The sequence below is a fragment of the Pinus tabuliformis genome, chromosome 7 (genome assembly GCF_031772625.1).
Source record: "Pinus tabuliformis cultivar Carrire ecotype Pingquan chromosome 7, CPIR1, whole genome shotgun sequence".
NCBI lineage: Eukaryota > Viridiplantae > Streptophyta > Pinopsida > Pinales > Pinaceae > Pinus > Pinus tabuliformis.
This window is the reverse complement of record NC_142293.1, coordinates 1,478,612,250-1,478,629,730: the sequence shown is the minus strand read 5'-3', so window position 1 is coordinate 1,478,629,730 and position 17,481 is coordinate 1,478,612,250. Positions and strand designations below refer to the sequence as shown.

At 41.0% G+C, this 17,481-nt stretch overlaps 1 pseudogene; it reads right to left on the bottom strand.

Annotated features, from left to right (window-relative positions):
* Positions 1–1,671: 1,671 nt before the first annotated feature.
* On the bottom strand, positions 1,672–14,384 carry LOC149253407 (mannose-1-phosphate guanylyltransferase 1-like; annotated as a pseudogene).
* Between the last annotated feature and the right edge of the window lie 3,097 nt (positions 14,385–17,481).

The following is a 17,481-nucleotide window of genomic DNA, read 5'->3' as shown; positions in this document are numbered from 1 at the left end:
GCAAATATGGCATGGAATTATCCTAGGTATTCTTCTTCAATATTTGATACTAGTGAATCCCATAATCAAGTGAATTTGGTACTAAAACTCCATCCTAGTGCCTAATCCAAAAACTTTGAATGATCACAGACTACTTTGAGAATGTTCTTAACATAATTCATCAATAGAACCAGAAGCCCTTTCTTAGGACATGTTGGTACATCTTTAATTCTTCAACAATACACAAAGAAATCTAATTACACCAAAATCTAATTTGGTCATGAAAAAATGTTTTCTTCCAATTGTTCTCTACCCAATCTTCTCAAATTTCCTTTGAAGGTAATGTGCAAAGGGATACAAAATGAAAACTAAAGGATTTTAATCTAGGTTTTTCTTGCAATACTCTTGATTCTCCAAGAGAGAAAAATCATATATCCGATCCATATTTTTGATGAATTTAATTGCCTCATACCATCCTCATAATTTCACAATATGCTTACATTATTTCATAACGTTAATGCTTCATTTATATCTATAATGGAAGGATTGTTGCAAGTAGCCATGTTTATAATTTTTACATTAACCAACATGGGGAGTTATATTGTTCCTTGTTTCCAATTTCAGTCTTTCACATGTTCTAACTAACTTTCTCTCAAATTGTACTAAGCACACAGGTAGATGACTGTGAAAATCTTTCCTAAGGGTGGTGATATCTATAAGAAAAACCAAATTTACAGCCCCCTGTTTTTATGTAACATTAGCATTATGATTGGCCAGGCCTTTTAGGGCATGTCTCTATTTGAGTACAATTAGGCTGAAAGTTCCCTGATCATTTTCACACTATTGGAGAATATCCATGTGCACATGGAGTAATGGAAGCTTCCACTCCGCCCATAGATAAGTCATTTGGTCGTGCTGAAATATAAATGATGTTCATACGTTGTAGCTATTGTTGAATTTTAGGAGATGTCAAGGGACTTGAAGGACTCTATTAAGCATCAGATGATACATCACAATATAACCATAATCATCAAACAAAATATATAGCTTTTCATATAACTGCTTTAAAAGAAATAATTATAGTTAATCCTTTCCATTTTGTAAAAAGTAGAAAGTTAAATCACTAGTAGAAAATTCCAACCATTTGACATTGTTATAAATATCACTACCAACTAATTCAATCCTCACAAAATAGCCACCCAGGAAAACTTTATCACTACCAACTAATTCAATCCTCACAAAATAGCCACCCAGGAAAACTTTAAACTAAGCTATGTTGCAATCCAAAGATACAAAAACATCACATGCATTCCATTCCTCTTGCAGACCTAATAGTTCTAAGAACTGTTTGTAGCTTCCAACCTACATAACTCCCTTGAGTACTCGAATAATTAATAACAATATAGATAATAAAGATAAATATAAAATTTCCTAGCTATATTTCCCATGTATATTTCTCTTTCAGTTCAAATTCAAGAATTATCCAAATAAAATAACAATTTCAACAATGTCATGTTACAAAACTGAAAGCTTTTCTAGAAATTTGAATTTCATTTATAAAATAAAACCAATTTCATTCACTAATAGGATTTCCAAAGTTATCTCTTATAGGCAGCAACAAACAACTTACATGACATTGATTACCAAATCTAAAATCCAAAACCAAAGATCATGCAACCTCTGGAGTATCCTACAATTCTCGAGATAAACATGAGAGAGAAAAACAATCTTCTCCACTGCAACCTCATCATATAAAAATGGAAACACTAAAGTAATCAGCCAAGCAAGCAAACATTCCTTGCTGATTTCTTTGAACAATCACATGACAATTTTTGGCTTGGTGATGTTGGATTTTATTTCCTTGTGGGGAAGCACTACACCCCCATTTCTATATACCTCATCATAAACATGGACATCCTCCCCTAACACGGTTATTTTTTCCACTCTGGCCCATTTCCCAACAATATAATGCCAGCCAATGATGCTCCTAGAGACACAAGAATGATTTTAATCCTAACTCCGCTTATAATCGTGCAACGCGACAATCTGCCCCTTCATCTATCACATAAACCATACGGATTGCAACATATGGCCCAATTAAGCATCCTTCCCCAATCTAAGAAGCCTCATCCACTACCACATTTCCAATGATGTGAGCACCAAATGAAAATTTCTTCTCAAAGAATCATAGTAAAGCATTAGTCATAAAATATAATCCTTGGGTTTCCCTATATCCATGTTGGGTGTGGGATCCCCGAAGGGAAGTTTTGGGGTTAAAAGCCCAGATTTTGGTTAAAAGTTGTAAATCCGATGTAAAGACTCCGCATGTTGTGGGCGGGGAGCGCGTAGGTTGTAAATGAGTCATAGGGTTTTCTGCCCTCAATTTTGTAATGTAATGTTGGCTATAGAGATCTACCCATGGTCCGCGAACCATGGGATTGTAGAAATAGAGTGAGGCTCTAAGTTCTAAAAGAATAGAATTTGAATGACCATGGAATAGAAGCATATCGGAAGATCTAAGGGTAAAGTCGAGTCTTTGGGTCGTAGAGTAAGAGAAGGCTCTGCAGCTGAGTGCGCAGACCCCTGTAGCTGAGTGTGTAGGGCGATTCGAGTCTGTAACTGTTGAAGCATTAATAAAGAGAAGTTTTACATCAATTTTGTGTATTTATTTCCTATTTTCTGTATCGAATATATTGGGTATAAATTGTATTTCTGTTGTCTATATGGTGCGCAAACATAGATAACTGTGTAGGTTAAGTGAATGTGAGTTAAAGTATTTGTTTACGCGAGGTTGACTAACATCTATAAGAGGATAAGTAAGATACGCAGTGTAACTTAGGGAAATAGCGCAGATTGTTACCATAGTAGCACAAAATCACCTCAGCCCCTGGTTAGGGCAGCGCAAACAACAATTATAGAAGATTGTGAAGGTATTGCAGGTCAGAATAGTGCACGAAGTAACCTGTGTAAAGATAGGCATAGTGGACTGAATCGACCCCTCAGACATCTCAAGGGTGCAAAAACTTGGTTCCAGCATCCCCCCATACTGCTTCAGGTGCGACTTCAGTCCGCGCTCCGTGGGCTGATGTCGAAAGGGCCAGTGGTGTAAGGATTTGTTTGGTTAATTAACTCTGAACCTGGGTCAGGCCCCTTCAAGCCAACAAATGGTTCCATTGTCAGGACCGGAATCTACATAGAGATGTCTGATGTCGTATCATTGGAATCCAATTAAGAAGGGAATTGAAGGCTGGTTGGACAGAAGAATTCACGAGTTCGCGGCTTAGGAGAATAGGAACTCGCGACTAACAAAAGAAGAGTGGTTAGACTGCTACCTATACATAGAGATCCATGAAATATTCTTCATGTCTTTCCCTACTAAGCTGTACGAGTGGATCGTGAAGCTAGTAGATAGCCAAGGAAGGTGGAAACTTGACAATCCTATTGTGTGGACCCCAGAATTAGTACGAAGGTTGGAAGCGTTGGAGGATAAGATCACACACATCGTTGATCACTGGCTCGATCAACTTATAGGAGGATTCATTACTGAGTTCGCGGTTGACACCTCAGTTAGATACAACGAGGCAGACCGACGCTTTCTTAAGGGACCGCGAGCTAAGTACGTAAAGTCTCTGAATACTTGGATTAAAATGTTATTGTGCGAAAATATGGTTATGTAATTACCTTTATCTTCGGGGCTACGCGAAGTGGAAAAACTTACAAGAACGAAAGAATTAAGGGACTAGAAACTAGCCCCTTGATTTCACCTCCACGAGGGAATGGGGAAGAGCTCGCAAAGGTCTCTCTGCGAAGTGCGATCCATTTGATCAGACAAAGAATTCTACGAATACCACCCCCACCCACACCGCCACCAGCTTCACCGCCTTCACCTCCATCTTCACAGATACCACCTCCATCACGACCGCTAGTCAATATGGCAAGCACGATAGAGTTTTATGTGTTCAAGGGAGTGGGAAATGAGGATTGAGACCTATTTTGGTTCGTTGTACGAGCCGTATGGGAAGCACAGGGAATTATGGATGAAAATATAAAGAAAGTGACACTGGTTAGCACCCTGCAGGACCGCACACTGACCTAGTATATTAAGCACTCCAATCATAATCCAAATGTGGGAATCATGGATATCCAAGCAGCGCTAAACAGAGAATTTAGCAGGCCAAAGTCTGAAGCACAGTTGATCATTGGATTCAAAGAAATCACGATGCTACTAGGCAAAACTCCTTGGGAGTTGGATTAGAGGTTGAATTGTATGATTCGCGAAGCTAATATGAATCTGACAGATGGACAACATTGTGAATGGTTTGTAGCATCACTAACGCCGCATTTAAGGAGCGCGCTATCGCAGTGGAAGTTAACGACTCAGGAAGAGGCCTTAGAGATTGTGATGAGGCTGCATGATACCCCGATGCAGGATCCTAACTTAGGGGTTCAACATATCCATGCGCAACTGAATAATTTATGCCTATAAATGCAGAGTCTGAAACAGGACAGGACAACTTGACCAGAAGTGTGCGAAGAGGTGTGGTGCATAAAATGCAAAGGTCAAGGTCATGACAAGGACCACTGCCCGGTGTTTGAAAATTACCTCACGGGAGGAGGACCGATGCCGTTAAGGCCAGAAGCATAAGCAAGACCTAGTGTGACGCCTGCTTTGTGGTGCGCGATTTGTCAAATAGGTGGAAAACATGATATAGACAATTGCCATATGTTACAAAAGTATACACAAAATTCGCAGCAATTGTTCTGTAACTTTTGTAGGTTAGTGGGACATGATGAACACACTTGTAGAAGCTATGAGTTGATGATGGATAGAACTACCACCTACAGATTTTAGGCCGAATCGCAGCCCCTAGACTAGAATGTAGTAGTGTCACGAAAAGGATTTTAGGGGCACGGACAAGGCCGAGGTGGAGGAGGACTTGGAAGAGGTCGCAGTTGGTTGATATGCTACAATTGAGGAGGGTTAGGACATTATGCCCACGATTGTACGAATCCAATGCTGCTGTCATGTTTATATTGCACCTTGTTTGATCATGCGATGGAAGACTGTCCTACACTGATAGCTAGGATACATGACAAAGGAGCGCTACCACCTCCCTCAACTCAGAACCTATAGATGATGAGGTCTGAGCCACGCGAGGAAGATCCAAATGTGAAAATTGTGCTCCGAAGTGGAATCACGATGGAAGATGACAAAGGAAAACAATTGGAAGATAGTACTTGGGTTCCAAAGCCCCGACAAAATAAGCGGAGTTTGACTTGGAGTGTGCTCAGGAAACCTTCATGGAATCCAGAAAGAGCTTCGCTGAGGCCTCCACTTCAGGAAGCAAAGATAGACTGTATCCAGAGATGGACCCATCTATGCTCACAATGTTCCTGGAAACATGCATGAAGTTACTGCACAACAGTAAATATGTAAAAGGGTCACAGGAACTCATTAACAAATGCGCTGGGACCATGCCAGGAGAACCACGCGTAGTTAGAAAGATTGGAAAGCATAAGACAAGGATGGGAAGAGAAATGAGGTTAACCACACAAATTGGAGAATATGAAATGGACCAAGTAATTCTGGATTTTGGATTGAATGCAAATGTTTTGTTGAAGCAGACATGGGAGTGAAGCAGAAGATAATACCCATGGGGCGATTGCAGGGAATCACTGTCAATATTGAGGGAGCGAGCATGCTAGCAAACTTTGAAGTGATAGAGATTGTTGATTATAGCAATCCCTATCCTGCGCTCTTAGGAATTGATTGGGCCACTGACATGAACGATGTGATTAATCTAAAGAAGCGCAAGATGATTTTTGAGAAGAATTCATTACGCATAGTTATACCTCTGGACCCTACTGAAGGATAGCGCTATACAGAGCCAGTGCAAGACTATGAAAGTGATGATGATTTGGATTGCATCTATAAGATAATAGCACAAAACCAGGATTGGGTGAATCCCACTACAGATGGACGGCTTGCATGGGAGCATGAAAGCTCTTGTACTTTGGATTCAGATGATGAAACGAAGCGGTGGCAGAATCGGTTACATGAGGTGACTACACTGAATTGTAATATGATGACAAGGTCATTGCGTTGCATATCGACAGAAGTAAGAGGCCTGCCTACTTATGAGGGCCTAAGTGAGGTAGATACTTTCTTAAATAAATTTGAAAGGGAGGCGTCAGAAGAGCAACGCTTCCAGGCCTTGGATTGGGTACTGTGTGCTATGCTCGCGAGGTGGTGGCATACGTACAAAGGGAGCGTTGACGACTGGCATGAATGTAGAAGGATGATGCGCATATGATTTGGGAAGCCTAGGGTGCGATCGACAGACAAATACAATGGATGAAATGATCCACGTGCAAGTCTTGCCGGGTGGATGTAGGCATATGGAAAACAACCTGTGCTAAGGCATATGACTTCACGCCGAAAGGAATGGTCAATAAGTATGTGTTGGGGGGACAAATGTGCAAATGGCTCTTAATGTTGGAAAGACAGTATATAGGAAGGATAATCGCATAGAAGGTTATCCATGCAGAAGCATTTAGTAAGGTGTGCAACACGCTGACAAAGGTATTCAATGTGCAGCAAAGTGATTGGGACCTGTGTGTACCCACAGTATTATGGGCTTATAGGACGACATGGAAGAAATAGACAGGACAGACACCTTTCCGGCTTGTCTATGGAGTAGAGGCCATAATTCTTATGGAGTATATCATGCCTAGTCTGCTTATAGTGGTGCTCACAGGTATGATGGGTCACGGCGCCCTAGAGGAGAGGCTCGCGCAGTTGGAGGAGCTCGAAGAAGAATGGTTTTTGGCTAGATTCCACTAGTAGGTACAAAAGCAGCGCAAAAAGGCCTGGCATGATTGACATATCAAGTTGCGCACCCTTAAGGTGAATGATTTGGTGTTTCTATATGATAGTAAGTTTGATCAATTCCCAGGGAAGCTCAGAATGCATTGGTTGGGACCGTACGTTATTAAGAAGATCACAGATGGTGGCGCGGTGTAGTTGGTAAAATTAAATGGCAAAATATTCCCAAGAAACGTAAATGGCAATCGTTCGAAGCTATACACAGGTGGCTCAACCATCTGATTAGTAGCAGGAAGCACAGTCTTAGCACTCTAGACAGCTGAAAGGAGGCGCGAGACTATAAACTACTCTGCCCGGGAGCTGCATGATGATAGGACTGTGCGTAGTAGCAAAGTATCACAAGGTCAGCGACAGCGGGAGGGTAGCTGGGCTGCCACACGGGTTGATTGGAAAGTGACCGTTACAGTCACTATTCATGATGTGATGCTTGGTTTGAGACCAAATGGAGCGGGCGGCGGGCATTTAAGGCAAACTTTATGGGCAAGATTTAGGAAAATCTGCCGCTAAGGGAGCATTAATGGACCCGTTAGCCTTGCCAGCGAAAGGCCCACAAATGGATCCATATAGGCTCTTATAGTCTCCAAAGTTTCTTAAAAGCATGCCAATAATTCCATTAATGGGCTTATAATCTTCAGCATTTGCTTAAAGATCATTCAAAAATCAGAAATAGCGCAGGAGGAAAACACTATCGGGAGGCCAAAACACTGAAAAAATAGTGAAAAACTACATATTGGAGGCTCTAATAGTTGAGGCACAGCAGCCGTTAGATTTGGCCAATCAACAGCCCATATCTAAGTGGCTAATTGCAATCGGTGTTACCACAGAGAGGACTTACGAAGGGGCGCAGGACACCGCCGATTAGCGATCTCCGATGATCGGATCGGCGGGTCGCATCGGTAGGAAACATATGTTGTGTTATATATATATATAAAAGGCCCGAGCATTGAGCGATCAGTGATTGCGATCGAATCACATCGCTATATCGCATCGACACTATACCAAGGGGCGGGGCCTATGCACATACATATGTGCGACCTGATAGGCTGGACCCAACGTAATTATATGCGATAATTCATATATTTTGAGATCTGCGCCCAAGCTTTTTCAACATTTTTTGCAGTTTTGTGTGTTTTCGTTGTTTCAACGAAATACAAAGGGAACGGGGGACAGCGTTGATGCGATAAAGCCTAGACCTGAAAGGGTTTCAGAATAAAACTATATATATTTTGAAGTCCGAGGAAGCCCAAATCTTAATGTATTTCATGTATTTTCGTTGTATAACGAAAATACGAAGGGAGCATTGGCCAGTGTGATTGCGATGAAGCCTGGACCCGAAAGGGTCCGGGAAGTGGAATATATGAAATTTGAAGTCCGCCCAAAGTAGTTTTCCTGCATTTTTCAGTGTTTTCGCATATTTCATTGTATAAAGGAAATACACAGGCCAGGCCGAATGCGACTTGCGATGACAACAAGGCCGCACCCAATAGATAATTAAATCATATTTGAAGACCTTTGAAGTCCGAAAAGGATAGAGAAGGGCGGGATTTCTCAGTATTTGCTGTGTTTTCTGTTTATAACAGAAACAGTCACTCATTACAGTATAAAGAGAAAACAAAGGTACGCAGACCCTTTCCATTACTTAACAGAGGCCAGGAGACAAGGACAGAGGCTGGAAAGTGATCATGGACACCACAGCATGCTGCGACCTGAAACAAGAAGTTCAGGGAGCTTAGACAACACAACAGCCACACCAACAAATGTTATGGAGCATCTCTGGCATAGGAGAACTCCCAGATAGTGCAACAAGCCACCAAAAATATATGAAAGCGGTTACTCTGCTGTTAGAAGTAGGAAAATCTGATCCCATGCTTGCCCAGAGGGCATCAAATCAGTTAACAATGCATGTTAGGAAGATTAAGACTTCGAGCCTTCTAGAGAGCTCAGGAGCATTGTAAACAGGCTATAAATAGTTGAAACTAAGATGTAATAGCGATTCAACTTTTGGAGATTATTCCTCCTCTCATTTAAGCTTCTCATCTTCATTCTAGCAATATAAGATTCTATTGCCATTATATGTTCAATGTCCATTCTCTTTGTTGTTCTATGCTTGCACTTGAACAATTTGTTCATGTTTTCTTTGTGTCTAAGGCTAGATAACTATCATCTTATCTCTGCTTTGATATATTAGATTTGCAAGCTTCTTTGCTGCCCGTAGCTAGCCATCCATATGTGGTCATATATGCATCTACCAGTGTAGTTAGTATTCTCTTTTGCTGCCTATAGCTAGCCATTGATGTATGTTTATGTATGCAATCTACTGGTATAGTCAATATTCTCCATCTATCCATTGAATTTATAACTTATTGAGCATTAGTGGTCTAAAGCCTTGTATTGGTGAGAGCGTTCATGCATGCATTGGGTGAAAACAGAGCTGAAATGGTTATCTAACTTGATCCAAACCATCATTTATTCCAATAGTTCAGAGAACAATATTGAAGGTTATATGTTACCAGGAATCTCCGAGCTACAACCTAGGAGAGTTTCTTGGAGTGATAACAGGACCGAAAGTGGGGGGAACAATTGAATTCAAATTAAAAAGGTGTTATAAAGTGCAAAGGGCTACCCACCAAACAACACTTGACAATTTGAGAATTGAGCTATTACGCGCCTAGAGATTCATGAACCCCGATTTGTTTGATATTTTGAAGTCAAAGGCATTGTTTGAGCACTTACCTGAGCCATTGAGAGAATTGTGGAATAGCAGTATGGCCGCGCCAGAGGAAGCCATGGATATTGGAGAGATGATCGCTGAGGAGGCCACGCAGGCCATAACAGTAGGAGAAGCCCCAAAAAGCACCAGGATAGTTGCAGAAATCCCTAGATCACCTCACACACCGAGACTTAATAAAGATAAGCAGCCTATGGTACCAGTGCGGGTGTCCCCCAGGAATCCGTTAAGGACGAGGCTCACCATGGAAGAAAAGAGGAAGGTGATCAATTTGGAAACTGATGAGGAGGAAGAAGACTTTGAAGAAATCTTAGTAGAGGAGGATGAAGAAATGGAGGAAGAAACCTAGGGTGCAGACCCTCTGACCAGGCTACCCGCATATGTTCCTCCGCAGAAGGGGAAAGAAAGGGTGCCCAAGGACCTAGATGAGAGCAAGAGCTCTCTGCAGACTCTACTGCTCCCCGATGACATCATTTTTGATGAAGCGCACTTGGGATGGGTGCCAGTTCTAAAATTTGAAGACTAAGATCTCGTAGACCATGAGAAATTCCCACATCTCGCAACTACACAGCTAATGCACCAGAAGAAAAACACACCAGCAGGATTCATAGAGTTGGGACTGCACAAGTGGTTGCGAGGAGTAGAGAAAGCAGAATTGTTAAACCTACTATGGGTGCCGTATTACCATCGCGCCCCATTGACTATTTTTGTCATCAGGCAGCTGCTCTACCTGATGCATGATGGATATTTGTGGCTAGAGGAGCCCATCCCTATCACAGATCATCCGATTCACAGAATTACTTGGCTCCCTTGCAAAGGGGAGGATCCAGTGAACATGTTAGAGGGTAAAAGTGATGATTTGGCCATCGCGGATGCCATGAAGAATAAGTTCAAGCTGGAGAAGAAAAAGAGAGGGTACGTGATCTCTAGTATAAATAACGCTGTGGTCAAAGTCGCGACACAGATATTGGCCAGGAAAGTCATGCATAAGTGTCGCGTGGATGAGGTGCCTGCACTGGTGGTTGCACTTGCCATGCAGTGCGTAGAGGGGGTCCAGTTTAACTAGGTAGATTACTTGGGTAGAGATTTCCTAGAGAACTTCTGTGAGGTGTAGGAGTGGGGGAAGACTTTCCACTATGCATGGATTCTGCTATCCATAGTGCTGGTGGCTTGGGAATTACCCAAGGACAGCTAGTTCCCAACGATTGCGTAGGATCTTTTGGAGGTAGTGAAGTATGCTTTGCTGTGGGAAACTAAAGATGCACAGAGGATCAGAGACAACAATATATTCTGGGTATTCATGGAGATGAACATCAGAATGGGGATTAACCGTAAGCTGCAGTTATCACCCATTGTCTATAATAGTCTATAAAGCTTCACGAATTTCAAGGCAGACTTTCATCACGTGTACATCAGGGCGAGGAAGGACACTGCGAATGCATGGAAGGAGCTACCTTATCTGGCGACAGGCGATGTCATATTTTTCATCCTTGAGTCGTGGCCGCCGGAGTGGTGCGCTCCATCCAACTCTGTAGTGGAAGCGGAGAAGTCCGCTACACAGAGGAAAAAGGAGGAGGCAAAACTACGAATGGCGCAGTTTGCAGAGAAGAGAAGGAATGAAGCAGCAGTAGCCAAGGTGCAAGAGGTGTGCGACACTGTGAAGGTAGCAGAAGAGTAGTAGAAGGCAGCTGAGAAGAAGCACGAAGGAGAAAAGTTTTCTTTGCTCGAACAGGAGACAGATCCAAAGGAAGGTGGCGCAGACCCACAGATAGCATCCACACAACTAAAGCGATAGTTCCTGAGAGAGCAAGTGGGGTCGCGGAAGAAGTCAAAGGCCTCAAAGACTTCTTTCGACCTGATCACCCTCACTGAGGGGGATCTCCATGACATAGGGGAGATGGTGCGGGAAGTCACCACGAAGGACCTCCAAGAGTTCACAGAGGAAAACCAGATGGTGTTGGGGGCCCTTCGGGCACTGATACAGGAGTTGCAAGTGTGCACTCCTCAGGCTGGTACTTTGTCGACCAGACTCGCAGTAGGCATGGTCGCGGCTGAGGAAATGCTGTGCGCCTGCATGACCAACACTATAGTGCTCCCAGAGCGAGCACTGGTTATAGAAAACGAGGTTGACAGGCCTATGGTCAGTGCACTGAAGGGAGTTGGAATAAACATGGTTGTGCTCCCTCGAGAGACGCTCTATGTTCTGCAGGACAGAGTGACTGCAGAACTACAAGCCAGGGAGGGTCGCGCGCTACAGGTCATAAGCGAGCAACGAATCAATATGGAATAGTTGAGCTTGCAGCGCGATGAGGTAGTGGTGTAGAACCGAAAGATTATGCAGGTGGTTGAGGACACCTACCAGATGGTCCCGGAGTTGGCCATCCCAGCAGAAGACCCAGTGGAGGCGCGCATCTGGAAACTCGTAGCAGGGGTGCGCGAGGTGAAGGAAGAGATGGCCAAGGTTCAGCTAGAGTTGAACCTTCAGATAACCGAACTGCAATTGAAGGCGCAACCTTAAACTCTACTAGAGGTGAAGGAACAGTGCGCCAGCGCCATTACAGCGGGAATAACAGAGATCAATAGTGCAGCGAAAGATTGCACCCGACCATTTGAGGAGTCTCTAAAGGTTCTCACTACCCTGCAGGAGGACCCGAACATACATCGCTTAGAAACAGAGGCGCGTGTGCTACAACAAAAGTATGGCGAAGTCAAAGGGACTGTGTAGACGATGGCCCTTACATAGAGGCTTGCGCAAATGCAGCAAGCAAAAGCGCTCAAGGAACAGGTAGATGCTGCGTGACATAAGGAAGTCATTTTGAAGGCACGCGTACAACCATGGATTGATGAGGCATTCGTCATTACCACTTCGATTGAAGCAAAGCTCGTGCAGATGCAGGGAACGCAGGAACAGATTCAGGGACGCAATTCAAATATAACGGTTTCTGAACAATGCATCTAGGAAGTGCAACAGGAAGCTGCTCAGTGCGCTACCGACCTTACAGCAGTCCAGGCAGAGTTGGGAGGTCTGCGTGCAAAGATCTCTACACCGACAGAGTGACTCGAGGGTGAGTCACGATGTTTGTGTTGGGGGCCTGTTGGGCGCGGGATCCCCCAAGGGAAGTTTTGGGGCTAAAAGCCTAGATTTTGGTTAAAAGTTGTAAATCCGATGTAAAGACTCCGCATTTTGTGGGCGTGGAGCACGTAGCTTGTAAATGAGTCATAGGGTTGTCCGCCCTCAATTTTGTAATGTAATGTCGGCTATAGAGATCTACCCATGGTCCGCGGACCATGGGATTGTATAAATAGAGCGAGGCTCTAAGTTGTAAAAGAATAGAATTTTAATGACCATGGAATAGAAGCTTAGTGGAAGATATAAGGGTAAAGTCAAGTCTTTGGGTCATAGAGTAGGAGAAGGCTCTGCAGCTGAGTGCACAGAGGCCTAATAGTTCGCAGTTGAGTGCGCAGGGTGAGTCAAGTCTGTAACTATTGAAGAATTAATAAAGAGAAGTTTTACATCAATTTTGCGTATTTATTTCCTATTTTCTATATTGAATATATTGGGTATAAATTGTATTTTTATTGTCAATATGGTGCGCAAACATAGATAACTATGTAGGTTGATTGAATGTGAGTTAAATTATCTGTTTACGTGAGGTTAACTAACATCTATAAGAGGATAAGTAAGATACGCAGTGTAACTTGGGGAAATAGCGCAAATTGCTGCCATAGTAGCGCGAAATGACCTCAACCCCTGGTGAGGGCTGCGCGAAGGACAATTATAGCATATTGCAAAGGTATCGTAGGTTAGAAAAGTGCGCAAAGTAACCTGCGCGAAGGTAGGCACAATGGACTAAATCAACCCCTCAGACATCTCAAGGGTGCGGAAACTAGGCTCCAGCATCCCCCCATACTACTTCAGGTGAGACTTCAGTCCATGCTCCGCGGGCTAATGCCGAAAGGGCCAGTAGTGTAGGGATTTGTTTGGCTAATTAACTCCAAACCTGGGTCAGGCCACTTCAAGCTAACAATCCATTAAGAATCGAGGAAATATCATGGCATAGAGCTGATTCTCACTGGCTATTTTTGGGAACACCTCTTTTTCAATTGAAGTGGGTCTTAGCATTATCATATTCAAAACACTGACATTTAGAAGGTAAATCCCTGCATTGATCTTATTTCCAACAAAGATCTTAGGCTTCTCCACAAATCTGTCAATTCGACCAGTTTCTTCATCAAGAATAACCAATGCATGTTTTCAGGATCTATCGACTCCTAAGCCATGGATCTAGATACCTAAACAAGCATGGAGTTACCTTTGAACCAATAAGCATAGAGATATGTTTAAGCCCTGAGATTAGCATACAAGAATACCTTCGTGACTATAATCGGGGCCTCTCACCCATGATTTTTTGTGAAATTTAAGCTTCTTCTTCAAAGGATACTCAGATGACATTACTGTTGAGTACATAGAATGGCTCACAAGACCCATCATCCATCCCATCCCTCGGAAGGGCTAGAGGCCTAGTTGTGCCTATTGGTTTAGTATCCTGTGAGCTTCAACTCCAATCAATTTCAAAGGTTCGATATGTACACAAAATTTTCTTCAATTTCTTTTTCTTATACATTATAATTTGATCAAAGTAATCAAAATACAGGGATTGAAACCAAGTAGCTCCATACTTGATGAAAAATCATATGCTTATTAGCGAAGTTGATGAGGGACTTGGGAATGCTAAGAGGTAGGGGACACAGATGGGTCCTGAACCCACCAACCAAAATGAGTGTCTTCATCACTTATTTAGTAGATATGTGTATGAAACCACCTAAAAAAAATTCATATCAAAGATATAAAAACAATAATATTATACAATATATTTCAAAACCCTCCTATGGATACACATTAGAAACAAACTCAAATGAAGGGGGAATTAAAAAAGAACAGCCAAACCCATAGCATCAGGAAATGTAAAGTCAGTCAAAAGAGGCTAAGCTATGACTTAGAAATCATCACAATTTTTCTATTTCCTCCAAGAAAACCCTGTAAATTTACAAGAATTAGTAGGAAGTTGAATAAGAATTTAAAAAATAAACATGAAACAAACACTAATTAATTCAATTTATAGTTTTAAAGGTGCAATGGTGAAGTTTTTCATTCCAAAACTTGTGTAACATATATACCTCAGCCAATACTTGCAAAATAAAATGTGTCTTTGGATGAATAGTAAAGGCTTAGAAGTCACATCATCTAGGTCATACGAGTATATGTTGTCATATATTTTTCCTACAAACACTATACTTGATTTGTCTCACAATAATCTTACTGGGAAAATCCCCACAAGCATAGGTACTATAAGCCATCCACAGTTGTTGAATTTATATTGGAATCATTTGGAAGGGAGAATACCTACAAATTTTAGTGAAATGTCTACTTTGGAGTAGTTGGATTTGGCCCATAGTAATTTGAGTGGACCAATTCCCAAGGACATTTCTAAATTACATGAGTTGAGTCTTATAGATGTTTCATCAAACATCCTATGTTGGAAATTCCCAACTGGGACTCAATTCCCTACTTTCAATGTAACTTCATTTCAAAACAATATGTTCTTATAGGGTTGTCTTTAGATTCATGTAATGAAAATGAAAGAAAAATAATGCAAGGTGATAATCCTAGTAAGAGTGGAATGGTTAAGTCACATAGATGAAAATATGTCATTGATAACATTGGGAATGGGAATGGGGATTGGATTTGGGGGAGTGATTGTTGTCTTTATGTTATGGAAAATAGCTAAGGACTGGGTAGTGTCCCAAACATGCCTCATCCCTTTCTTGGTGTATATCAATTTCCTACTTAAAATTGGCTTCCCAGCTCAATAGTTTTAGTTTATTGTATGGAAAAATAGAATATATGATTAATTAAGAATTTCTATTAATATCAGTGTAATTACTGAATTATGTATTGTATTTCCATAATGGAACTGTGAGCTCAACGAAAATGGCTTACCGACCTATCATGATGCAACACTTTCAAGCAGTTGATTGTAAAAGTGATTAAAAAATCTTTTCCCAAAGAGAAAAAGGATCCATGCCACTGTAACAAAGTAACTTAGGATTAATTCACTTCAAAATATTTTAAAAAGATGGACTTGCAGGTTGATCTGCGGATAATATGTGAGTTCTATTTTTCACTAAAATTGTCTAGTGATAACATGATTTATCTTTGGAACTTCTATAATTATAGATTTCCAATCTCCTATGGAAGGAGAACGCTCAAAAGGGCCAACCACAGTCAATGGAATAATGATGATGATTATGTTTTTAGATGAAGCCACTGAAAGCCACAATAAATAGAGCAATAGTACATTAAAATTTTCCCAATAATCATTATGTTGCATATTCTAGAATTAAGGTCATTGTGGCCACATTGGGAATGGTTGTTCACCGTTTCTATAGCAATGCGGTAGAGTGCAAAATTATTAGAGTGCTTGCAAGGTAGAGGTAGGAACTTATATTTTTCAAAATTTTCATTTTGGATTTGATGGCAATGCCAATTCAAGGAAAATATGCATCAATATTGTGGAGATCTTTAATGCAATCACTTTTTATTTTCAATCTGTAACATTGCATAGATCTTATTGATTTTAAATGTATTTGTATAGTGTTCTCGATCTCCTGTCTTGCTTGAAATGCAACACCATTATGGATCAGTTTGCAATACATATACAAAAAAATTATCATGCAGATTCACTAAAGGACATACATATCAAAGGCATCAAAATAATAATATTATATGAAATCTTTCAAAACCCTTCAATGGATACACGTAAAAAAATAGGCTAAAATGAAGGGGGAATTGAAGAAGAACAAGCAAACCCATAGAATCATGAAATCTAAAGCCGATCACAAGAGGTTAATCTATGACTTATAAATCATCATAGTTCCATTGTTTCCTCCAAAAGAAACCTGTAAATTTACAAGAATTAGCAGGAAGTTGATTAAGAATTTCAAAAATAAACATGAAACAAACACTAATTAATTCAAGCTACAATCGACATTGACTTCACTTATTCAACAAATCTTAAATAACTGCAAATTTAACCCACATCAACCCCTATAATTATCATATATAATTCATCCTAAATTTGTTTGGAGTTTCAAGTTTGAACCAAAGAGTTTGGCAGTTTCATCTAAGGTTGTTGGTTGCTATAGTTTGAAAGGTGCAATTGTGAAGTTTTGCATTCCAAAAACTTGTGCAACATGTATACCTTGTGATGCCAATACTTCCAAAATAAAATGTGTATTCGTCTTTAAATTTTATCAATACCATAATCCACCCAAAGATAACAAAGATACTTAAGAAAGAACCACTTTTAAGTCCTTCTTGCAAATTGACAAACTAACATGTTTTCAAGGTACTTAACATTTTCCATAAACAAACTATTAATTTACAAAAGGGACGTCAAATTAATCTGAAAAGATTACGTAAGTCCATGTTTTTGTTTGACACAAGGTTGTGTCAAAGTGGTTGCACACACTAAATGTCCCTACTTTGGAAACAATGGAATTTTGCAAGTGAAACAAATGAAGAGTAAAGGCTTGATAGTCACAACATCTAGGTCATATTATACATGTAGAATCAATTGTTTGAAGTAAAGTTAGACAAATGTAGCAATGGGAGACCCACTAGTGTGGGCTTCAAAAGAAAATGTGTAAATATAAGGAAGGAGTTTCTATCTTAGACCTAACACCTTCTTTGTCGACTTTGTGACTCATTCCCACAGGTAAATATTTTGGTGCCTTTTACTCTTATTTGAGTGATCGCCGGCGAAAGGATAGAAAAAACCTACTTGAATAGATCTATTAAAAAGTTCTTCATTTGTGTCTTGTAAAA